Genomic DNA, 25,880 nt, shown 5'->3' on the forward strand with positions numbered 1-25,880 from the left:
AAGGAGCTCGCTGCTGCTCTGTGCCTACAATGCCAAGAAACCCAATTCTTTCATGACAAAAATGAAATGCCAATTAAAACAACAATTCTCTTTTCTTTAAACACTTTCAGTTTATGACAATTGTTTTACTTTCACACTTGTTGATATTGTAAAATGTGATCAAGATGTAACCTATGGATAGATCTCATTCTCTCTTTCTCTTCTTTGTCTCTTCCCTTCCTCTTCCCCTCCTGTTTCCCTCCCCCTTTCCCTCTGATAGGCAAGTGACTTACTTGTAATCATGCTACTACAGAGCTAAGGCTGGGGATATGACCACAGGAGTCAGCAAGCCGAGGCATCCCCTCCTTAGCTCCAGAGTCCTTTCTAGTCCTCCCTGAAAGGACTCTGGTTTTTTGGAGGCTGTTGTTGAACAGAGATGGTGGATGGTACTGTTGAGGGACAACAGATGTCAATTAGAGGAATAAGGAAAAACTAAGGAACTGAAGACAATACCATATATGTAAAGTATTCATTTTCAGGAAGACATTCCTGGGTCCCACAGTTTTATGAATCCTTTCAGTGTTACTGGAGTAGGGTGCAGTAGCCTCTGAGGTTTCTTCCTAGCCAGCTTCGTCTGAATGGGTGTATTGGGAGAAAGAGTAAAGGACTATCACATCCATTTCTTTGTCTTTTAGCAGAAATACCCTTTAGGGTATTTTCAACCCACTCCTCTTTCTCAGTCACTTATTTTATAATTCTAATATGAATTTGCAGTTAGAAAGATATTTATGCATCTTAAAATTTTTCTTCCTTTAAAGAATTCTCTTTAATGAAGTAATGGAATCTACAGCCTTCCAAGGGAAGCATGTTTCCTCCCACCTGACATGACTGAGTCTAGAACATCCAATGGTGAGATATTGCTTGACTTCTAAATTTGGAATTCAGATAATGACTCTAAACTCTTTCTCTTTATTCCTACTTAACAGGAAGCAGTACAGAGGGTCCCTTGCTTATGTTGATATACATACATACATACATACATATATACATATATACATATATATATATATATTCTTGATACCATACAGTGATTTGCATTCCTTAGAAATCAGATTTCCAATTTTAAATAGTAATCATTCCCTCAGCTTGCCAAAAAGGTATAGATGTCTTTCAAGATATCTATGTCAGTAACAGTCATTCAAAGTTCCAAGTCAGCCACAAGATTTCAAGACTAAAGAGGCAATACTTAGTGGTGTGCTGTGCCTCTGTGCAGAGGTGTTTGGTAGATTGAGTATATCAAGTATATTTTGAACCTGATATTTTCAACTTATACAAGGTTCATCAGAATATTACCCTTCCATCAATCAAGGAACATTTTTACCCTAATCTCTAAGGTATTACTACTCAATAGGTATACATTTGCTGGAGGAGGGTCATCTGTCTATGTGTTACTTTCATTGGTTAATAAAGAAACTGCCTTGGCCTTTGATAAGACAGCAGCTTAGCTAGGCAGAGTAGACAGAACAGAATGCTGGGAAGAAGGGAAGTAAGGCAGACGCCATAGCTCTCCTCTCCCAGATGCACGCAGGTTAAGAATCTTCCCAGTAAGCCACCACCTCCTGGTGCTACGCACAATAATAGAAATGGGTTAATCAAGATGTGAGAGTTAGCTAATAAGAGGCTGGAACTAATGGGCCAGGCAGTGTTTAAAAAATACAGTTTCTGTGTAATTATTTCAGGTAAAGCTAGCCGGGTGGCAGGAAGCAGCCTGCAGGTCCTCACACATACATCCTACAAATAAAATATAAACACTATGAAGTCCACAGTGTAATAACTACTTAGATGGCCTTACCTTCTTGAATTCGAGTGTTAAAAGCTCTAGACTTAATCAGAGCTGGCTTTGGTCTTCCAGCTAGTAGCTATTTTTTTTTTTAACCTTAATGGACTAAACTTTTTACAATCCTGTTTTCCTGTTTGTTGAAGGAAGCAATAATGATTCTTAATCACCCCAAGTGTTAGGGGAATTAAATGTGTAGCAGGTAATGCACAATAAAGCTTTGTCAGGAACTGTTACCTGTACTGTTGTACCTTCTACCTTACACACCTATTATTTCATTTTAAATAGCACTCACTACCCATTCTGTAGAGCAGAGGCTGGCAGAGGTGGAAAAGGTTTTCTTGAGACTCAGTGTCCTAGACCACTCTTGTCCTAGAACCCATAACAGTGTACTTTTAGCTCCTTTAGTGACAGGAGTCTGAGCTCCTAGCTGCCTGAGCATACTATGGGACACCATTGAATACTTTCTCAACCGTCTCTCACACTCCCTTTTTCCTCTTTTCTTTCCTGTCCTTTCTGGAAGAGGAATGAAGTTCAATGTTACAAAACACAGCAGAAAAAAATGACATCTTGAATTTAGCAGGAAAATTGGTGGAACTAGAAAACGTTATTTTGAGTGAGGTAACCCAGACACAGAAAGACAGATATCACATATCACTCATAGGTGGTTTTTAAACATAAAGCAAAGAAAACTAGCCTACAAACTACAATCCCAGAGATCTTAGACAACAATGAGGACACTGAGAGACATGCATAGATCTAATCTGCATGGGAAGTAGAAAAAGAAAAGATCTCCTGAGTAAATTTGGAGCATGGGGACTTTGGGGGAGGGTTGTAGGGGGGAGGAGAGAGGCAAGGAAGGGAGCAGAGAAAAATGTAGAGCTCAATAAAAATCAATTTTAAAAATTTCAAACAAGTTTTCTTTTATCTTAATTTTGTATGCTTTCTGTCTTTTTCTCATTTCTTCTTTTTCCATTCCCACTGCATTTTTTCATAAGGTAGTTGAAAGGTACTGGGGGCAAGGAGGTCTCCCCTAGGTTTCTAGGTAATTACTGAGATAGATTTTGTGTTCATGGAGAGTAACTTCCTTTTCGGTTGGGCTTGAAAATATCTCCCATTTTGAACTTCACACAGTCTCTGGTTCCTTTATTCAGAATGTCTGAGTTTCTGTTTAGAACGAGAAACAGGTTAAGCCCCCACTCCCTATCCCGGGCCCCTCTTCCACTTCTCCAGACACCCGTTTCCTTTATTGCAGCTGCAGCTGCTGTGTCAGCCTGGGAGCCTAAACCCCCTTCCTCACAACCCTTTTCCCCAGGTAAAAATAAATAAAATGTCAGTGAGCTGATTGCTTTTTGGATTGCACCTCACCTCTTTCTTCCTGTTTTGAGCTTTCAGGTTTCTTAGTGGAAACTACAAACCTTGCCTTGACTCCAGGGTGGGTGTGATTTCCTCCTTCCTGGCTCCTGTCACATCCCCCTACCCCCACTCATTCCTTCCCCAGCTTGACTCTCTTATCTCTCTAATTGGACTTTCTCACTAGCTAAGGGGGTTCATCTCCCAAATTACTAAATGTCTGGAAAGGAAGACAGAACTTAATTTTCTATAACCCACCCAGCAATTTAAGGCAAAGAATGAAAACTCGTAATTTATGTTTTACCCAAGAATCTCTATGCATCCTTAAAGTCACTGTCACTGACAGTACATTTGGTTTTGGGAACCAAATTCATCAAGTTGCCTCAAATAAGTTTATAAAAATCATGCTTGCCTTATAAACACACCTCAGGAAATATTTCTTAATCTTCATGAGGCCCACCAATTTGCTTCATAGACATAGAAAATATAAACACAAATGGTAATGGATACATGGAGGGAAGGTTAGTGTGGTTTTCAATATTAAATGAAGTTCAAATCTACAGATTCAACCAATTTGGATTAGATTTCTTTTTTAATTCTAGAAAACGCCAAAAAGCAAAATGTATGGCAAGCACTGCACCAAACCCACGGGAAGGAAAGCCTTTTTTTTTTTTTTTTTTTTTTTTTTTTTTTTTTTTTTTTTTGGTTTTTCGAGAGAGGGTTTCTCTGTAGCTTTGGTGCCCGTCCCGGAACTAGCTCTTGTAGACTAGGCTGGCCTCGAACTCCCAGAGATCCGCCTGCCTCTGCCTCCCGAGTGCTGGGATTAAAGGCGTGCGCCACCACCGCCCGGCTAAGGAAAGCCTTTGAAAACACATCTTGCAATAGCCTCATGCCATTTCATACACATGCAGCATCTCTTTAGCATTCATTGTTTGTACCTTGACTACCTTGCATCTCTTTGTATTCTATGTAGGGAAGCTTAAATCACAGATGTTGCTTAAGACCATCGAAAACATAGGTATTTACACTACAATTTGTAACAGTAGAAAAATTATATTTATGAAGTAACAATAGAAATAATTTTATGGTTGAGGTTATCACAACATGAGAAATTGGGCTAAAGGGTCACACCATTAGGAAGGTTGAGAAACACTGGTCAGAATGCATCTATATAGATGATTATATTCCTTTTTCTCGTCATTATCCCAAAACTAATAGTCTAACAATCATTTATATAGTATTTGTATGGCATTAGGTATTATAAATAACTTAGAGATGGTTTAAGGTCTACAGTGAATGTGCATATGCAGTATATAAACAATATGTCATTTTATATTAGCAATTCAGGTTATATGTAAACTCAATGATATTTTATATTGGATATTTGAGTATTTATACGTTTTGGTACCCATGGAGGGTCATCACCTTGTGAATATTGAGGGACTACTACAATATTGTAATTCTTTGTCATTGACTTTATATATGCTACATTACTTTCTAAAATTGCAAAACAATACAGACATTTAATATTATTAGAATGGACCTTGATATTTGTACAATTTATGTTGTTTATGTGGGTTTCACATTATGCTATGAACATAAAAAGCCAAATAGTGGTCTGTGTGATGCAGTTGAAGTTCTAACTGTAATCATCATAAAACTATAAAAAAAAAACCCAACAAATGAAACTGTGAGTAAAATTGCTTTTCAGCATGGATCCAGTTACCTTCCTGTCTGAAGTGCATTCAGACTTTCCAGTAGGGTTCTAGGATGGATTAATGGCATGGAGGCAGTGAGGATGAACAGAGCATCTAGAAAGCACCAAGGAACAGCCCAAAGAGAGATAGCTATTGTAGATGTAGGTAGAAGCAGTCCATCTCTTATAGCAGTTCCCATTATGTACATGTGAAAAGAATTATACATGAACGAATAGTGTTGACAATATGGTTCTAGTATTAAGTCACCAAGATTCGACTATATGTCCCACTAACCACTTTTGTGACCCTGAACAAGTCATTTTTGTCTCCGACTCATTGTGCCTTTACCAGGAATACAGAGACAATATTTGTACCTAGTAGGTAAGGACAATGAAAAGAGTTCATACATGTAAAATCCCTAACACAGTTCATATCAACTGTTTATTCAGTGCAAACTATGGGCAAGACTGCTACACAGCTTTCCTCTGTTTTATCCCTCACATCTTACAAGTCCTCTATAGACTGAACACTCATGCTTCATTTTCCAAAAGAGGAAATGAAGGTTATGAGAATGAGATGGTTAGAGAGAAAGGGAGGAATACAGAGAATGGATGCTGTTTTAAGGTAGGAGATCATGAAAGGACCCCCACAGAAGAGTTTTGCAAACAAAGTGTTGCAACAATGTGGAAATTCCAATAGTGAGAATCACACAAAGAAATTCACAAGTCTGCAAAAGTACAGGATGTTGGAGAAGTTATAGGTATTTCCATATTGTTGAAGTAGAAAGCACACCAGTAATAGAAGGGTAGATGGGTGAAGCTAGAGAGAAAATAGGAAGTACATTCAGAAGACATGTATATGTCATACCAAGGAGACTGCACTAGTTCTAGTGTAGAGAAGGAAGCTATTGAAATAATTTCCATATGTATAGATGTGCCTAATATTAGACTGGTAGCAGAGTGGACAGTTTTATTGGAGAGGTTGACATCAGAAGAGAGAAGACAAGAAGTAGAAAGAGCTGCTAAAAAAATGATTGCAACAATTCATTAATGATGGGGAGTGCCTAGATAAACACAGGACATGAGGCATATGAAGTGATTGGAGAACCGAAGTGGTAGAATTGAGTACCTGATAAGTAATTTAATATAGTGGCTGAAGGAAAAGGAATTGGTGAAGACTCCTAGGCTTGTGACTTTAACAATGAATGGTTTTTGTTTCACCAATTAAGATACAGCATGGAAAACAAATTCTAGGGAAAAAAACAGCAAATTAATTTTAGGGCATATTGAGTCCCAGATGCTTATGGATACCCAAGTGATACCCATCCTTTTTAGTATATGAGTCTTGAGCTCCAGAACGTGAGATTTCCTAGAAGGAATATATTTAGTGAGGTCAGGAGAGACATAGTATAAAATCTCAAAGAATTCCTAGCATTCAAGTAACAGAGAAGAGGATTCACAAAAGGTTGGTACTTGCCTTATACTACATCTTTGGTAACTGTGCGACTTTTGATTGTTTTGCTTTCCAAGACAGGGTTTCTCTCTGTGTAGTCCTGGCTATCCTGGAACTTACTCTATAGAACAAGCTGATCTTGAAATCAGAGATACCCCCCCGCCTCTGCTTCCAGAGTTCTCGGATTAAAGGCGTATATCACTATGCCAGGCCAGAACTGGAATTTAATGAGAAATCTCAAAATAGCAGCTTCTGTCTAATATCTTGAAAGTTTCTGAAACTACTGCGTGTCTTACATTATAGAGGATAAATAGTGACTATATCTTTTCTGAAATACTTCTCAATGTGTTGTAAACCAGAAGTGGTTTAGAGTTTGGGTGCTGTGGAATATTTACCAAATACCTTCCTTCTATGGATTAAGGGCTCATTGTAAAAACTGTGGTGTGGCTGGGTACGTAGTCAGACCATTATATCTAGCAAGAGTGATCTTTCTTTCTTTTCTTCTATCCTCCCCACCACTCTCTTTCTTTTCTTTCTTTCTTTCTTTCTTTCTTTCTTTCTTTCTTTCTTTCTTTCTTTCTTTCTTTCTCTCTTTCTTTTTTTTTCTATCTTTCTAACTTTCTTTTCTTTCAGTTTAACGTATATAAGTGACCAGGCACCATGTCCAGGTCGAAGCCTTTGTGGGTGGCCAATACACTTCAAGTGGCATCATCTGACTTCATTGTTTGTATCTAAATATTCACATCCTAACCTGCAGTCAAAGACATATATACAAGTAAGTCAGAGCTTTCTTAAATAACAATTGCTCAATTTGTCTTGCCTTTCAGGGTTTTGTTTTAATGATTTGGTACCAAAGGGAAAATTACAAAAATGAAAAAAAAATACTGGCATGTGGATTCCAAGGGGCTGTTTCCCTTTAGATTATTACAGCATGTTAAAAACTGATCACAGTTGATATATAGCAGCTTGCCTGAGTCTGCAACATACCTCAAATACAGAAATCCCTGATGATGGACGACTGTGGGTAAAAACATACATGCATCAAATTTCTTCTTTGATAGCTTCCAGACCCAGTTTTAGTGGGTTTGGCTCTGGAGGCAAACTCCATCTGACAGCACAGGAGTAGCACTCAGTCATTTCCCCCACATTTGGCCTTCATTCAGCAGGCAAGCTTGACTGCTGCTTGCAACCCCTCCCTCCCAAGGGAGAAGGGAAGTTAGAGAACTCCCTGGTGAGTGCCGAATTGCAGTCCATGCATGGGATTTTATAGGGAAGAGCAAAGCACTCTGTTTTTCCTCAATTTCGTTGTAATAAATCTCTGAAGAGACTCTGTGGTGAGTGAGGAGAGGAAGGAGAAGGAGAGGGAAAAGGCTTAGAAGCTAAAGGGCCATATTGACTGGTAGGACGAGGATGGAAAGTGTACTGTCTCCGACATGCAATTATTTGGGGGTACGTTGTGTTTGCAATGATTAGTTCTCAGCTATGTTCTAATCTCCATGAAGCTATTTCCTTCTCAGTGACAAGTGGTGACATTCTGATCTAATTGAGACCTTTAATTCTTTGATAAGCAGAAGACAGGGTTCATGGCTTCCTACATACCTTTATTCTCCAGCACACCATTGTTAGAGTTAAAAACAGACACATGTAATAAAAGCCTCCCTCCATAAGACTGCTGCATTTTGTGGTAATATTGTTAGCCATTTGCTGGGCTTTAGGCCACCACACCCACCACACCAGGCTGCTTCAGGATCAAGTTGATGGTACTGGCACTCTATGGAACTTTGTGTCTATGAGATGAAGGTAGGGGACATTGTTCTTTTATAGCCTTTGGAAAAATCAGAAGATAGTAAAAATGTAGAAAATCCAGAGAAATAATAAGCAAAGACAAAAGAAGACAGGAAGGCAGATGGGAAAGGAGAGGAACAGAGAGGGAATAAAGGGAATAAGAAAACTCCTGAACCCAATATCCTCAGGGTCCATGCCCCAATGCTGTTGCTGTCCTTATTTCTCTTCTCACAAAAGCATTAAATAAGTGATCTTTGCTTGAGCCGCAGATTTTGTATTCCCCTGCTGTGGCGTCAAGGAAAATATATGGCAATGAAAGAAGACAGGATTTGGAATTACATCATCCGCGATTCTCATTCCAGTATTAGTGAAATATCTGACCCCTAATGAAATAGAGGCTCCTTTACTTAAGAAATGTGTATTTGAGCTTGCTGTGGTGATAAGAATTCTTCTGAGATGTATATAGTACTCGATCATCAGGCCACATCAGTACTATCTCACAAGAAGTCGCTCTTCTCAAATGTCTACAGCTATGAGGAAAATGAATGCCAATGGTTGAAGAAAGTGTATTATCACTTAACACATATGCATAGCCTTTCAATGTGTATTTGCTAAAGAATCCAAATCTAATGAAAAATAAACAATAAAATGTCTCTAACATAATCACAAATACTCTTATTTTTTGGTTTTAAATGTAATTATTGAACTCCTATTAACCACTCCTGATTTGCCAGTTATACTTTGTCAAGGAGTGAAGGTTGGCCTGAGTTAATTCTGTTTTGCCCAGGTTACTTACTGTGACTTGGTTGTTGTTGGAGTCTTTTGCAAGGGTCATGTGATTAAAAGCTTGGTCCATGGAGTAGGGTTATTGAGATACTGAATACTTTTTAACAGCTGGAACTGTGTGTGTATGTGTATATGTGTATGTGTTTGTGTGTGTGTGTGTGTGTGTGTGTGTGTGTGTGTGTGTGTGTGTGTAAGGGTTATGTCACTGGAAACGTGTGGTAGTTCCATGATTCCTTGACATCTTTCTTAAAGAGATGGCTATAAAAGAGTCAGTTCTGGCCTCTCACACTCTTTATGTTTCCTAGTATTGTATGTGGTAACTTGTTCTTGTGCATACACCTGCAGAAATGTTGTAATCTACCTCCAACACCAGAGCTTGAACCCTCTTCAATATGGAACCTCCCAAACTGTGAGATGACTGATCTTCTTTACTTATAAAGTTATTTTACTTCAGGTATGTTTTTAGAGTGGGAAAAAAATGCCTGTCTGCTGAAATACATTTAGGAAGCAAGGCATCAGGGCCTTGGGTGGGGATCATAGTCTCAACAATAGGGAAGATGAAGGATTGGAGGATGTCAAATGCTTCATAGCCTCACTTATCTCATGGTGTGATGTTTAGACCCTGAAATATATTTATCTCATTAAAAACTCTGAAGGTCCTGTGCAAGATGATACACAGCCAAATTTAGTGCCAGAGATGACATGCGAGCTCCTAAATCTCTAACTTTCTATGATGTGGTTCTTTTGCAAATTCTCTACAGCCTCTACCAGCAGAATAATCTCCTTAGGATTTCCTCTTATGCCACCTCCTACTGTTAATTCTTTCTATGTCTGCAATGGGAGTCCACAGAATCGTCAAAAGGAGGTTTCTTTTCCTTTCAGTGAAGACATGATAGATAGCTATGGCCATACAGAAATAGTTCCCAAACTTGAGAGTAAATCTTAATCACTTTTGTTGATAATTAAACACATCAGTCATTTCCACCCATTACTGAATGTCAAGGAATTCTCTTTGTACCTCTGGGAAAGGTCTATAATATTCAATGGAACAACCTGCCTCACTTAGTAATTTTCTTCCTACAGAAACCATATATGGGTCTAAGAGGAAACAAATGTATTTTGTATTGTGATTTTTCTGATTTGTTACAGAATTGATAAGCATTTATTGGTACATATGGGAAGAACATCAGGAAAACAGGTCAGCAAAGACTGTTCTTGAAGTCCTTGCTAGTTGCCAAGCAAATTCTCATTCTGGACACAAGAGGGAGCTTTTACCCAAAAATGAAAAGTTTAATATAGGCTCTACTGTCTTTAAGTGTGTTCATTAATTTGTGTGTGTGTGTGTGTGTGTGTGTGTGTGTGTGTGTTCGAAATCATACTAGTTAACTTGTCAAGTAATTGTATAATGGAGAGAGCTGACCAGTTCTCTGGTAGCTACTACCTCTTGCTATTAGTTAATATGGTGACCAAAACAGTGTGGCAAACTTTTCTTCCTTCCTTTTTTTCCCCCCAGTTTTTTTTTTTGGCTCCCTAACTACGACATTCTTTGGATGGCCTCCCAATATTTTGATAATTTCTTTTTTTCTTATTTTTTATTATTGATACAGGGTTTCTCCATAGCTTTTGGTTCCTGTCCTGGAACTAGCTCTTCTAGACCAGGCTGGCCTCGAACTCACAGAGATCCACCTGCCTCTGCCTCCAGAGTGCTGAGATTAAAGGCGTGCGCCACCACCGCCCAGCTTTATTTTTCTTTTCTATCTCCTTCAATGTGGCTATTTTCCTGAGTCCCCTTGATCTCGTCTTCCCATTTTTATTCTTATCTCTATGCAATTTCCTTGACTAATCTAACCCCTGAGTTTTAATTTTATAAGTCATCATGCATATCTATTGATATTAAGCCTATCTTATGTTGTAAATATACATATTTTCTTGCACACTAGATATGACTAAGAATATGAAATCCATTTAGAGAATACTCAATGGCCTGAACTAAAACTACAAAATACATCTGTTAAAGATTCTTGCAGTTCTCAGGGTCCACAGAAAGTCATCCTAAATGTGCATTTTAACACTAACAGTGCTGAAACAGAAAAGAGACAGAAAACAAACAAACAAACAAACAAAGGAAACAGTGATAAGAACTTCTTGTCCCTAAAAATATTGGTGTGAAAAATCCTTCTGCATATGTGTTGCTTTTATTGATTAATGAATAAAGAAGCTCATATGGTTTGTGATAAGTCAGAGTAGAGTTAGGTAGGAAAACTAAACTGAATGCTGGGAGAAAGAGGGTGGAGTCAGTGAGGAGCCATGTAGCTGTCACAGGAGACAGATGCCTTTGCTAGAGTCTGCCGAAACTTTGCCAGTAGGCCACAACCTCATGGTGATGCACAGATTAATGGAGATTGGTACGTTTAAGATATAATAGCTAGCTAGAAATACACTTAAGCTACTGACCAAACAGGATTGCAAATAATATAGTTTCTGTGTTATTATTTTGAGTCTGGGTGTCTGGGAACCAATGAGCAGCCTCAGACAAGAGGCTAAGTTGTCCACTACAACAGAACGAGTTGTAAAAACTGTGTGTGTGTGTGTGTGTGTGTGTGTGTGCATGTGTGTGTACATGTGTGTGTGTGTGTGTGTGAGTGCATGTATGTTTTTGAACTTGTACCACACCAGGCATGTGGTGGCTGGCGGACAACTTTCAGAAATACATTCTCTTCTTACACCACATGGGCTCCAGGCATCTAACACACATTGTTAGACTTGGTAGTCAGTGAATTTATACCCTGATCAATCTTGTCAGTTCCAAGAGTGTCTTTTAAGCATCTGACACGTAGCTGGTTTGAATTGAGATATAGAAACACATATTCTATTTTAAAAAAGGGGATTTAATGTTTTTAAACCAATCACAGTACAGCTCCTTGATCATATGACATGCTCAATAAATGTTAATTGATACCATAAGTAGACATTCAGTTCTCATCTGTTTAAATTTCTTGATGTTGCCCAAACCTACCAGAAACTTTGATGCCTTTCTGTCTCTATCAATGCTATTTCTCCTTCCTGGAATTGAGTATTTCAAATGCAACATCTATTAAACTCCTATGTCACTTTCAAGACCTCTAGTTTAATCTTAAACTACATTTTGAAGCACCCACATTATCAGCAGCCATTTTCTCCTCTCTGGTAACTATGTGCATATATCTGCTAGGGCACAGATCTTACTAGGAAGTTACTATAGTCTGTATATCTGTTTCCTCCTCTGGACTCTAGCCCATAAATAGGAACTTGTAGATTTCCTCATCACATCTCCAGAGTCTAGCAAACATTTCTTACATAATACCCTCAATAAATGTTTCCTAAACCAAAAACTAAATTTTGAAATCTATCTACATTTAGAGCTTAAAAAATAAAGCCCATGGAAGTGATGGGATTCTTTTAGGCAAGATTTAACTTTTGATACTATAGGATCAACAAAGTCTTTTCTTTTCTCTCTGAAAAGAACAGACAAAAAGGAGGCACAAAGTAACTAAAAGTAAGAATCTGCATATTTAGCCCAGGGAAAGGTTCTGGCTTTAGACAAACACTGAACTTAATTCAGTGACATTTGATCCTAAAAGAGAGAGCTGTGAGGTCTAGCTAACATAATTAAATGCTTATCTCAAAGAGGACAGGATTTAAAAAGTCATTGCCGAAATTACATCTAGCCAAGTTGTTTATTCTGCTAGCTGTCTATTCTATATGATAAATGCTTATTTGAGAGGGAAGCAGGGAATGCACCCAAATTAATTGCAGTGAAGTTGAATTTGAGACAAATTAGCCAAGGATTTAATCCATATAACTAACCTTTTATTTGAAGAAGGAGGATATGGCCACTTCTAAAATTACATGTGTATTTGTAGACAAGCTGTTTGTATCATCTAATTCTAGGAAGTAAATGTTTATGTGAAGGAAGTATGGAACAAATCAAAGTTAATTCTAGTGATATAAGACCCTAGGCAAGTTTATCGTGGGTTTGATCAATGCAAATAATTGCTAGATTGAAGAAAGAGCAAACAAAATCATCTTATGCCAAAATAAGTACAGTAATATTTGTTTCCAGGCTGGTTACACTGGTTACAATTTTATATAATAGAGTGGTTACAATTTGATATAATAGAGTGGATACAATTTGATATAACAGAGTGTTTATATCAAGTTGGCCTGTGGGTGTGTCTGTGGGAAACTGTCTTTATTGTCATTATCAATGTGGGAAGACCTAGCCTAAAAGCGATCAGCACCTTTTGGTAGCTTCCCAGGTAAAAAGGACATAGAAGAATGAAATCCCAGTGTGTTCTTTTTGTTGTTCCTTGTCCTTTGCTCTTGTTGAGTTCATCTGTTCTGTTGCTGCTGCTGGTTATGATAAGATGATGATTTCTTCCATTATTTTTAAGGATTCCAAATGATGATAATTCATTCAATTATTTTTAAGGCTTCGAAAGCAGACAGAAGACTCTGCTAATTTCTTCACTGATGTTACAACCACCTTCTTCAGACTTCTGATGGACTGATGATCAGTACCTATCCAGGGACCTATCCAGGGTTCTTCCAGGTCTTCATGACCAGATTGAAACTTGTGAACTTGACAAAACTGGGTTTATGACTTATTGGGGTTATCTGGTATGATACAAATTTTTCTTCTATGACTCTGACTATATATATATATATAATATTTAATAGATTTAGTTATATATATATAATTAAGTCTATTAAATTCTCTTTTAATATATGTTTTAGTTATGGTTTTATTGCTGTGAAGAGACACCATGATCATGGAAAGTCCTCTAAAGGAATTCATTTAATTGGAACTGGCTTACAATTTTCAGAGGTTTAGTATTATTTTTATGGTGGGAAGCATGGCCGCATGCAGGCAAACATGGCATTGGAGAAGTAGATGAGAGTTCTAAATCTGGATCTATAGACAGCAGGAAGACACACTGCTATGTGACACTGGGCCTAGCTTTCCTATGTAAAACCTCAAACCAACTCCCAGTAACATGCTTCCTTTAACAATACCAAACCTCCTAATAGTAACACTGCATAGGAACCTATGGTGATCATTTTCTTTCAAACCACTACAATAGACATTCATTATTGGTTCTGTTTCTCTAGAGAACCCCAAATAACACACCTAATGTGAGAAAAACACTGGAGAGCAGGCAGAGTAAGGGAGATACCACATAGCTGCCCAAGGAGACAGGAACCATACAGAAACTTGTGGGTAGGGTACAACCTCGTGACGATATACAGATTGATGGAAATTTAATTTAAGATGTAAGAGTTATTAATTAATTTAAGATGTAAGAGTTATTTAATAATAAGCCGGAGCCAATAGACCAAACAGTGTTGTAATTAATATAATTTCTGTGTGATTCTTTGGGTCTGATCAGCCAAGAAACAAACAAGCAGTCTTCTACCCTGGAGCAAGTTGGAGACATGGGATGGTGAGTAAGAAATTTTCAAATAGTAGCAACAACCAGTTCTCTGGATCACAGTAGGGAAATATAAACAGCAAATGTATATAGAAAACCACAACAATAGTGGAGAATCGGTATTAAACCTTTCAGTGCTTTCTTACTGAAAAGGAGAATGGGCAACAGATAGACAGTTTAGGCTATGGTTGAGTACCTTAAGGAGAAAGCAAAATGACAGCCTAGGAGAGGGCAGCAGATTCTGCAAAGTCAGGAATAACAGATCAAATCTTCAAGTACATGAGGATATATGCATAAAGTAGTTAGCCAGTTACTAGGAAAGTTAGTCACTCAGAGGTAAAAATATTCAAGGTTGAACTTCTAGACTTGAAAAAGAAATGCTGGTGAATGCTGAAATCCTCTGCTTTTTGTTGAAAGCTGTAATAGGCATGGGAGTTGAATTTTCAACTAAAGGCTTTCTTTTTATGAACAAATTATCCAAAAATAAGATGAATTATTCCAGTAATTTCTAAATTTGATTATTTACTTTATGTATATGAGCACTTGGCCTGCATATATGTATGTGTAGAGCATATATTCGTAGAGTCTGTGGAGGTTGGGAAACAGTAATTAGATTCCCTAGAGTTGGAGTTACAGATCATTGTGAACTGGCATATGAGTGCTGAGAATTAAACCTCGGTCTTCTAGAAGACCCGTGCACATAACTACCATTTCATCTCTCTAGCACTTAGTCCAATGATCTTAATGACTGACTAGGGGTAATTAGGAATTGTACTTTATTGTTTGTAGACGTATTTACTGAGGAGATGCAAGTTGAAATGCACTAAAGGAGAGGAGTCAGAGTGGGTCTAGAAATCATGCTGTGCTTTAGATTTTTCTCATGGTGGTAGAAGTGTGAGTTTGGACCGACAATATTTCCAACTGTGTGTTAGCAAGAATTTTTAGTCCAAAGGTTATTTAAATAGTACTAGGAATTTTTTTGAGAGATGATAATGCTAATTATGTTTTGAATATAAACATCATTTCTAGAGATGTGCCATAGTTAGCTTTACCAACCAATTTGACACAAACCTAGAGTCACTAGGGAGATAGACCCTTGTCTGAAGAATTGCCTGGATCAGACTTGCCTGTGGGTATGTCTTTGGGATATTATCTGAAATGCTAGTTGATGGAGGAAGGTCCAGCTCTCTATAGGCAATGCCATCTTTGGCTATATAAGAAAGGCACTTGAAGCATCAAGAAAGTAAGCATTTCTTCATTGGTTGCTGCTTCAAACTCTTGCCTTGAGCTGCTGCCTTGGCTTCTTTCAAGAATGATTATAACCTGTAAGGTAAAATAATCTTTTTTCCTCCAGAAGTTGGTTTTCATCGGTGTTTTATCACAACAGAAACAAAATGAGGATATATGTCTTGTTAAGATCATGTCCAAAATTTGTAAAAGATGGAATTCAGGTTGATGTAGGATTCCCATCTATATGCTGTGAATATGTTTTATTACCATTGGTTAATAAAGAAGATGCTTTGGCCTATGACAGGGCAGAATAAAGCTAGTCAGGAAATCTGAACAGATCTCGATATATATAGAGAGACAGTAGGTAGAATCAAAGAGACACCATATAGCTGCTGAAGGAGAAAGATGTCTGAATCTCTTCAGTAAGACACACCCTCTTGGCAATACACAGATTAATAAAAATGGGTTAATCTAATATATAAGTGCTAGGTAGGAATATGCCTAATACATTGGCTAAACAGTGTTGCAATTAATATAGTTTCTATGGGATTTTTTGGGTCTGGGCAGTTGGGAAACAAAACCACAGTTTCCATTTACCTAATGGTACCCAACATAAGGCATGGATCCACATAGGACCTAGAAAAGTTTCAGAAAAAAGAGAAGGTTTCTAGACCCACAAAAACAGGAGCCAAGAACGGCTTCTTGGTAGCCACAGCCACATTTTTTTAGGTAGGTTTTGTTTGCTGTTGGCAAGCAGAGGTGCAGCTCCTTTAAGCAAAGGCTTCCTGACTCAGCATTAGCAACAAAAATTGCTCAGATCCTTTAACTGACAGCTTCCTGGTTCATGCTTGTGGCCTGAATGGCTCAGGCTCTTTCAGGAGGTCCTGTTATGGGGCACTTAAATGGGGTTTGTGAGCAGCATGTTTAATGACAACATAGACCCACTATATTCCTGGAGCTAGGGCAGTGATCATGGCTAGCAGAGCTGACAGTAAACATATTTCTCTGTTGTACTGGGTGGAGTGAACGGTCAAAGCCATACTGTTAGTCCTAGACATGCCCACTTAGCATTTTAAAAAGTGCTTCTGGTGAGAAAAGGATTACAGATACTCAATAAGTATAGATTCAGACAAAAAAAGAACTCTAAATGGGTCACAGTATTGGATAAATGCACATGGGCTTAGGAGAAAGAGAAAGAGTACTGACAGTAATAGATTAAAGGAGTAAAGATAATAAATATTAAAAAGAAATAGAGTAAAAATAAGCCACACAAAGATGGGATATACACAGAGTCTGGATTATGTCTATTATTGTGTTTTCTTTGAACTTATTGACTGCAGAGAAACATTTGACTTCTGGGGGCTGCTAAATTAAGCCAACATATATATTTTAAAGGTATCTGAACCTCAAAATTTGAGTCTAAGTATATGTTACTTTGAAAAAGAGAGTCTGCTCTTGTTTCTACAGAAGATGAGAGCCTGTGGATTTCTTCCAGGCTAATGTGGTTTGATGAAACAAGACCCTCTGAAAAGTCTCCACGAACACTAAAAATACTTAATCCAACAAACAGCAGGAAGTGGCTTGGAGAAAACTATGCCCAAATTCCTGAAATGATTTTTTATAAATATCTGCTTTCATTTAAAAGGGGTAGGGTATATATCTCTAATGGTCACAGTCAATCTCTTTTTTAAAAAAAGAATTACCTTAATTTTGTATCAATAAACCAAAGTCCATACCAATATAAAGTATTCACCTCTATATCATATCCTCCTCCTTTTTTTTAAAAAAGAGATTAACTGTGACCATTAGAGAAATATATGTATAACACCAGTAGCACAGACAATAAGAGCAACAATGGATAAATGAGACCTCCTGAAACTGAAAAGCTTCTGTAAAGCAAAGGACACAGCCATTAAGACAAAAAGGCAACCTACTGAATGGGAGAAGTTCTTCACCAACCCCACATTAGACAAAGGTCTGATCTACAAAATATATAAAGAACTCAGGAAAGTATACATCAAAATTCCAAATAACTCAATTAAAAAATAGGGTACTGAACTGAAAAGAGAATTCTCAACAGAAGAATTTCAAATGGCCAAAAGATACTTAAGGACATGTTCAACTTCCTTAGCTATCAGGTAAATGCTATGTAGCTATGTAGATCTAGCTTTTAATAACTTTGGCCTTCTATAGGCAATGGTGTTAAATGCTGTATTTATGTTTTATACACTGCTCTTTTAAAATTATTTAATTTGTCTGTTTGAAGGTGCACATATGGAGGTCAGAGAACAAATTGCAGGAGATTTTTCTGTTCCTCAACTAAGTGGAAGATTGAACTCAAATCATCCAACTTGGCAGCAGGTATATTTATCCACAGAGCTGTCTTAGTAGCCCCAAAGTTTTGAATATTGCTCCTCTTTGTTGGTTAAAACCATGGTCTTAAATTGCTCAGGCTTGTCTTGAACTTGACAGATAACTGAGGATAGTCTTTATCTTCCTGCTCTATTTCCAGAGTGTTTGAATTACAGGTATGCTGTAGTACACCCAGCATATACCATTTTTCTTAGACAGATTTTGGTTGTTGTTTAGCCTTGATAAAGGAATGGGGGGAAGTTTTACTTAAAATAGAAATAATGACAGTATGATACTTTCCTGAAAAAAAAAAAAGAAATGGAATCTGTTAATGGTTCTCTCTCTGTCTTTTTTATTTTTACTGTTTTTCTCCCTTGCCCTGTAGGCTTCTGAAAAATTCTTAACTATTCTTCCCGAAGTAACTAGTTATTCTATGCATGCCCATCTACGTCCATGCTTTAAAACTATACATATTTGGGTTGCATTTGAGTGTATAACTACTGTACAAATAAAAAGATAACCAACATGAGCTAACATAAGAGTGCTATTTTATTCCTTTTCATTTTGAGAGACAAACTCTCTAACTTGGACTGACTCCAAACTACCTATGGACACAATGATGACCTTGAGCTCTTTTGGGAAGATGTATGGGTATATGTTGTATGAGTTCAGTGTGCATTTGTGGGTGTCAGTCTAAGTATGTGTGAATGTACATGTGCCACAGCAAGTATGTGGATATCAGAGGACAACCTGAAGTCTCCCTGATCATTTTTCACCTTGTTTGATGCTATTTGGCATGGGATCTTCAAAGAATATTACTGTTTTCCCAACTCACATCACTGTAAAGAGATTACAGGTCCATTCTACTGCATCCAGATTTACATAGGTTCTTATGGTTCAAACTCTAGTACTCATAATCTCATGAAAAAAGCAGACATTTATAACAATCAATCTTTTTATATCCCCTCAAAAATAACTAATTACACACCAGCCATTGCAGTAATCACTATTTATTTTCTTGAATATCTCATCCTCAAAATATTTATTATTAAGCAGCAGTTTCATTGTACTTCATTGACCTCTAAAGGTCTTTTTATCTAGAGAATTTTATTATTTCCACTTATACTTTATGTGTTCAAGCAATGCTATCATTCGTCCTCTAAGACCTTCCCAGATTTGGCATCTTCTATTACCATTTGATGTGCTACTTTATCCTACACTTGCTATAAATTGGCACTTAGTTCTGTAAGATCAGATTTGTGTTAATTTTTTTTATTCTTTCTTTTAGCATCATAGGTTGTGAATTGTTCTATTTGGAGATATATAAAGACTGACTGCCTCTTTTTATCTATGACATTAGGTGTCATTATTAATCAGTATCAACAGTTGCATGTTAATGATGCCTTTCTAGATACTTTAGGTGTTAGATGTTCTTCCTTTAAAATAAGGGAGAAATTATCAAAATAATAGATCTCCTGTTTTCACACATTATTTAAATGTCTGTGATCTTTTTCTTTGAAAATCAGGCTGGTATGTGGAAAATAATTTATGTTTTTTACTTAGAGGTATTGACTATATTGTACCATTTTCTGTTAGCATAAATATTGTCAGGCAGACGATAGGCTGGTTTCATTTCTTTCATAAATCATTTTAACAATTTTATTGGGATTTTCTTTTGTTCAGTATATCTCTGCATTGTATAAAATGGAAAGCTAGTTTCCTCTTTTAATATGCAGTTTTAAAGTTTATTTCAGGGGATTTTTCATGAGTTATGCCTTTAAAAATATTCTTTGTCCTTCCCTTTATTTTTTCTTTTGGAAATTGAGAGCTTCTGAAAAACAAAACAACTTCAAATAGCTGGGGAGGTTTGCTGACATATGGATGAGTAAGAAATTACAAAACAATAGACGAGATGAAAATGAGATGAAAAGCTGAAACAGTTCTTAATATTTAACAGTGCAAATAATTAAAACATATATAGGTGTTTCTTAATTATTTCTAATTCTCACTGATTTTTGTCAAAGAACCAAAGTTTTGTTTCGTTTTTCTTTGTATTGTTTTCTTTGTTTCTATTTTATTGATTTCCATTTGATTATTTCTTGTCATCTGCTCCTCATGGGTGAGTTTTCTTCTTTTTGTTTTAGAGCTTTCAGTTGTTTTGTTAAGTCACTAGTGTGAGATTTCTCCAGCTTCTTTATGTAGGCATTAGTGCTATGAACTTTCCTCTTAGCACTGCTAAGGTTTGCTTTCTTACCAAGTATGAGGCCTGTTATAGAGATGGTTCCATAAGAAGCTGGGAAGAAGGTATATTTTTTGAGTTTGGGTGGAATGTCTATTAAGTCCATTTGAGTCATCTGTTAGTTCCTTTATTTCTCTGTTAAGTTTCTGTCTGGCAGTCCTGTCCAGTGGTAAAAGTAGAGTGTTGAAGTCTCTGAATAGTTTTATGTGGAGTTTGATGTGCTATTTAAGTTTAAGTCATGTTTCTTTTACAAATGTAGTTGCCTTTGTATTTGAGGCAAAGATTTCAGAACTGAGACTTTAATCTTGATGGATTTTTCTTGTGAAGGATATGAAATGTCCTGGTGGTTTCTCAGAAATTTGAGAATAAATTTACCTCAAGACCCAGCAATACCACTCATAGGCATATAAACAAAAAATGCACACTCATACCATAAGGACATTTGCTCAACTATGTTTAGAGAAGCATTATTTGGTTTTTTTTATTGATTTTTATTGAGCTCTACATTTTTCTCTGCTCCCCTCATTGGCTCTACCCTGCCCTCTTCAATCCTCCTCCAAGGTCCCCCATGCTCCCAATTTACCTAGGAGATCTTGTCTTTTTCTACTTCCCATGTAGGTTAGATCTATGTAAGTATCTCTTAGGGTCCTCATTGTTGTCCAAGTTCTCTAGGATTGTGGTTTTTAGGCTGGTTTTCTTTGCTTTAGGTTTACAAACTACCTATGAGTGAATACATGTGATAATTGTCTTTCTGTGTCCTGGTTACCTCACTCAAAATGATGTTTTTTAGCTCCATCCATGTTTCTGTAAAATTCAAGATGTCATTATTTTTATCTGTGTCTAGTACTCTACTGTGTAAATGTACCACATTTTCCTTCTCCATTCTTTGGTGGAGGGGAGTTTAGGTTGTTTCCAGGTCCTGGCTATGACAAACAATGCTGCTATGAGCATAGTTGAGCACATGTCCTTGTGGCACAACTGAGCATCCTTTGGATATATACCTAAAAGTGGTATTACTGGGTCTTGAGGTAGGTTTTTGCCTAATTTTCTGAAAAAATTGCCACACTGACATCCAAAGGGGCTATAGCAGCTTGCATTCCCACCAGCAATGAAGAAGTGTTCCCTTTCTCCCACAACCTCTCCAGCCTAAGTTGTCATCAGTGTTTTTGATCTTGGCCTTTCTTACAGGTGTAAAAGTTGTTTTGATTTCCTTTTCTCTGATGACAAAGGATCTTGAACATTTCCTTAAGTGTCTTTCAGCCATTTTAGATTCCTCTGTTGGGAGTTTTCTGTTTAGGTCTGTAATCCATTTTTAAATTTGATTATGTGTTCTTTGGTGACCAATTTCTTGAGTTCTTTACATATTTTGGAGATCAGACCTCTGTCTGATGTGGGGTTAGTGAAGATATTTTCTGTAGGCTGTTGTTTTGTCTTGTTGACTGTGTCCTTTGCTTTACAGGAGATTTTCAGTTTCAGAAGGTACCATTTATTAACTGTTTCTCTCAGTGTCTGTGTTGCTGGGTCTATACTTAGGAAGTGGTCTCCAGTTCAATGCATTTAAGTGTATTTCCCACTTTCTCTTCTATAAGGTTCAGTGTGGCTGGCGTTATTTTGAGGTCTTTGATCCATTTGGACTTGAGTTTTGGGCATCGTGATAGATATGGGTCTATTTTCATTCTTCTACATGTTGATGTCCAGTTATGCCAGCACATCTTATTAAATTTGTTTTCTTTTTTCCATTTGATACTTTTTGCTTCCTTGTCAAAAATCAGGTATTCGAAGTTATATGGATTAACATCTGGGGATTAACATAGTAAAAATGGCAATCTTACCAAAAGCAATCTACAGATTCAACACAATGCCCATCAAAATCCCAGCAAAATTCTTCACAGACTTCCAAAGAACAGTACTCAACTTCATATGGAAAAGCAAAAAAAACCCAGGATAACCAAAATAATCCTGCACAATAAAAGAACTTCTGGAGGCATCACAATCCCTGACTTCAAACTCTACTACAGAGATACAGTACTGAAAACAGCCTGGTATTGGCATAAGAACAGCATTGTTTGTAACAGCCAAAATCTGGAAACAACCTAGATACCCCTCAACTAAAGAACGGATAAAGAAGATGTGGTATATTTACACAATAAAGTATTACTCAGTAGAAAAAAAATGACATCATAAAATTTGAAGGTAAATGGATGGAACTAAAAATAATCCATCCTGAGTGAGGTAACCCAGACCCAGAAAGACAAGCATAGTATGTACTGATATGAGAGGTCCTTTTGTATATGTGTTGCTTTTATTGGTTAATGAATAAAGAAACTGTTTGGGTGACTGTGAAAGGACAGGGTAGAAATAGTAAGCTAAACTGAGTGTTGAGAGAAAGAAGGCAGAGTCAGAGAGAAGTCATGTAGCCCCACTGAAAACAGATGCCAGAACTTTACCTGGTAAGACATAGCCTCGTGGCAATACACCAATTAATGGAGATGGGTTAATTTATGATATGAGTTAGCCTGAAATATGCTTAAGCTATTAGCCAAACAGTATCACAAATGATATGGTTTCTGTGTTATTATTTGGGAGCTGAGCAACCAGGAAGAAACAAACAGCCTCCACCACAAATTGGCTCTAACATGGCCAACTAGAATCCATTTAAAATCTGAGAAAGCTTAGAAAGGAATTCTAGACACAGAACAACAAAGTTTAGCTGCATTTATTTTTCTGAAAGAGTTTTCTTGCTGGCGGCATGCTGCAACTCATTTAAGAAAGTTCTTACTGATTCAGTGGTAGCAGTGCAGTTTTGAAATGGTGGCTTCCTGGGCCATGCTCCCAGCACAAACTCTGACTCCATAGCTGGAGGTCCAGCTATGAAACATTTAAATGGGATTTGTGAGCAGAGTGCTAAAACTTGCTTAATGCTAACACAGACCTGCTGCAACCTGACCCTTGATGTGGGGCAGAAAGAATGGCTCTCAGAGGCAATAAACAGACCACCTCCAACATGTTGGACTGGGAAAACCCAAAAGGCAAAGCAGCCTTAGTCATAGTAATGTCACTTAGCTTATTATTATTATTATTATTATTTTTTTTTATTAAAAATTTTGCCTCCTCCCTGCCTCTGCCTCCCATTTCGATCCCCCTCCCCCATTCCCTTCCCCCTCCCTCTCCAGCCCAAAGAGCAGTTAGGGTTCCCTGCCCTGTGGAAAGTCCAAGGTCCTCCCCTCTCCATCCAGGTCTAGGAAGGTGAGCATCCAAACAGCCTAGGCTCCCACAAAGCTGGTACATGCAGTAGGATCAAAACCTAGTGTCATTGTCCTTGGCTTCTCAGCAGCCCTCATTGTCCACCATGTTCAGAGAGTCCAGTTTTATCCCATGCTTTTTAGACGCAGTCCAGTTGGCCTTGGTGGGTTCCCAATAGTTCAGCCCCATTGTCTCAGTGTGTGGGTGCACCCCTCGCACTCCGGACTTCCTTGCTCATGTTCTTCCTCCTTCTGCTCCTCATTTGGACCTTGGAAGCTCAGTCCGGTGCTCCAATGTGGGTCTCTGTCTCTATCTCCTTCCATCACCAAATGAATGTTCTATGATGATGTGCAAGATATTCATCAGTATGACTATAGGATAGTACCATTTCAGGCTTCCTCTCCTCTACTGCCCAAGGAAATAGCTGGGGATATCTCCCTGGACACCTGGGAACCCCTCTAGGGTCAAGTCTCTTGCCAACTCTAAAATTGGCTCCCTTAATTAAGATAGATACTTCCCTGCTCCCATACCTACCCTTCCTTTATCCCAACCATCCCATTCCCCCAAGTTCTTCCCATCCTCCCCTTCTCACTTTTCTCTCCCCATCTCCCCTTTCCCCCATCCCACCCCACCCCCAGTTCGCAGTTTTTGCCCGGCAATTTTGTCTACTTACAATATCCAGGAGGATAACTATATGTTTTTCTTTGGGTTCACCTTCTCATTTAGCTTCTCTAGGATCATGAATTATAGGCTCAATGTCCTTTATTTATGGCTAGAAAACAAATATGAGTGACTACATCCCATGTTCATCTTTTTGGCTCTGGCTTACCTCACTCAGGATAGTGTTTTCTATTTCCATCCATTTGCACACAAACTTCAAGATATCATTGAAAAAATTACCACTAAGTAGTACTCTAATATGTATATATTCCACACTTTCTTCATCCATTCTTCCATTGAAGGGCATCTAGGTTGTTTCCAGTTTCTGGCTATTACAAACAATGCTGCTATGAACATAGTTGAGCATATACTTTTGTACTATGATAGGGCATCTCTTAGGTATATTCCCAAGAGTGGTATTGCTGGGTCCTGGGGTAGACAGATCCCAAATTTCCTGAGAAACTGCCACACTGATTTCCAAAGTGGTTGCACAAGTTTGCATTCCCACCAGCAATGGATGAGGGTACCCCTTCCTCCACAACCTCTCCAGCAAAGGCTATCATTGGTGTTTTTGATTTTAGCCATTCTGACAGGTGTAAGATGATATATCAAAGTTGTTTTGACTTGCATTTCCCTGATCTCTAAGGAAGTTGAGCATGACTTTAAGTGTCTTTTGTCCATTTGAAGTTCTTCTGTTGAGAATTCTCTGTTCATTTCAGTGCCCCATTTTTTAAATGGGTTAATTAGCATTTGAAAGTCTAGTTTCTTGAGTTCTTTATATATTTTGCAGATCAGAACTTTGTCTGTTGCAGGGTTGGTGAAGATCTTATCCAAGTCAGTGGGTTGCCTTTTTGTCTTAGTGACAGTGTCCTTTGCTTTACAGAAACTTCTCAGTTTCAGGAGGTCCCATTTATTCAATGTTGCCCTTAATGTCTGTGCTGCTGGGGTTATACATAGGAAGTGGTCTCCTGTGCCCATCTGTTGTAGAGTACTTCCCATTTTCTCTTCTATCAGGTTCAGTGTGTTCGGGCTGATATTGAGGTATTTAATCCATTTGGACTTGAGTTTTGTGCATGGTGATATATATGGATCTATTTTCATTCTTCTACAGATTGACATCCAGTAATGCCAGCATCATTTGTTGAAAATGCTCTCTTTCTTCCATTGTATACTTTTAGTTCCTTTATCAAAAATCAGGTGCTCATAGGTTTGTGGGTTAAAATATGGGTCTTCTATTCAATTCCATTGGTCGACTTCTCTGTTTTTATGCTAATACCAAACTGTTTTCAATATTGTAGCTCTGTAATAGAGTTTGAAGTAAAGGATGGTAATGCCTCCAGACGTTTCTTTATTGTATAAGATTGTTTTGGCTATCCTGGGTTTTTTGTTTTTCCAGATGAAGTTGATTATTGTCCTCTCAAGGTCTGTGAAGAATTTTGATGGGATTTTGATGGGGATTGAATTGAATCTATAGATTGCTTTTGGTAGAATTGCCATTTTTACCAAATTGGATCCTCCCAATCCAAGAGCAAGGGAGATCCTTCCATTTTCTGGTGTCCTCTTCAGTTTCTTTCTTCAAAGACTTAAAGTTCTTGTCAAATAGATCTTTCTCTTCCTTGGTCAGAGTTACTCCAAGATATTTTATGCTATTTGTGGTTATCGTGAAAGGTGATCATTCTCTGATTTCCCTCTCTGCTTCCTTATCCTTAGTGTATAGGAAGGCAACTGATTTTTTGGAGTTGATCTTGTATCCTGCCACATTGATAAAGGTGTTTATCAGCTGTAAAAGTTCTTTG

Source organism: Microtus oregoni, unplaced genomic scaffold (assembly GCF_018167655.1).
Source record: "Microtus oregoni isolate MIOR12 unplaced genomic scaffold, Mior012 000116F_ref0000321, whole genome shotgun sequence".
NCBI classification, from domain to species: Eukaryota; Metazoa; Chordata; class Mammalia; order Rodentia; family Cricetidae; genus Microtus; species Microtus oregoni.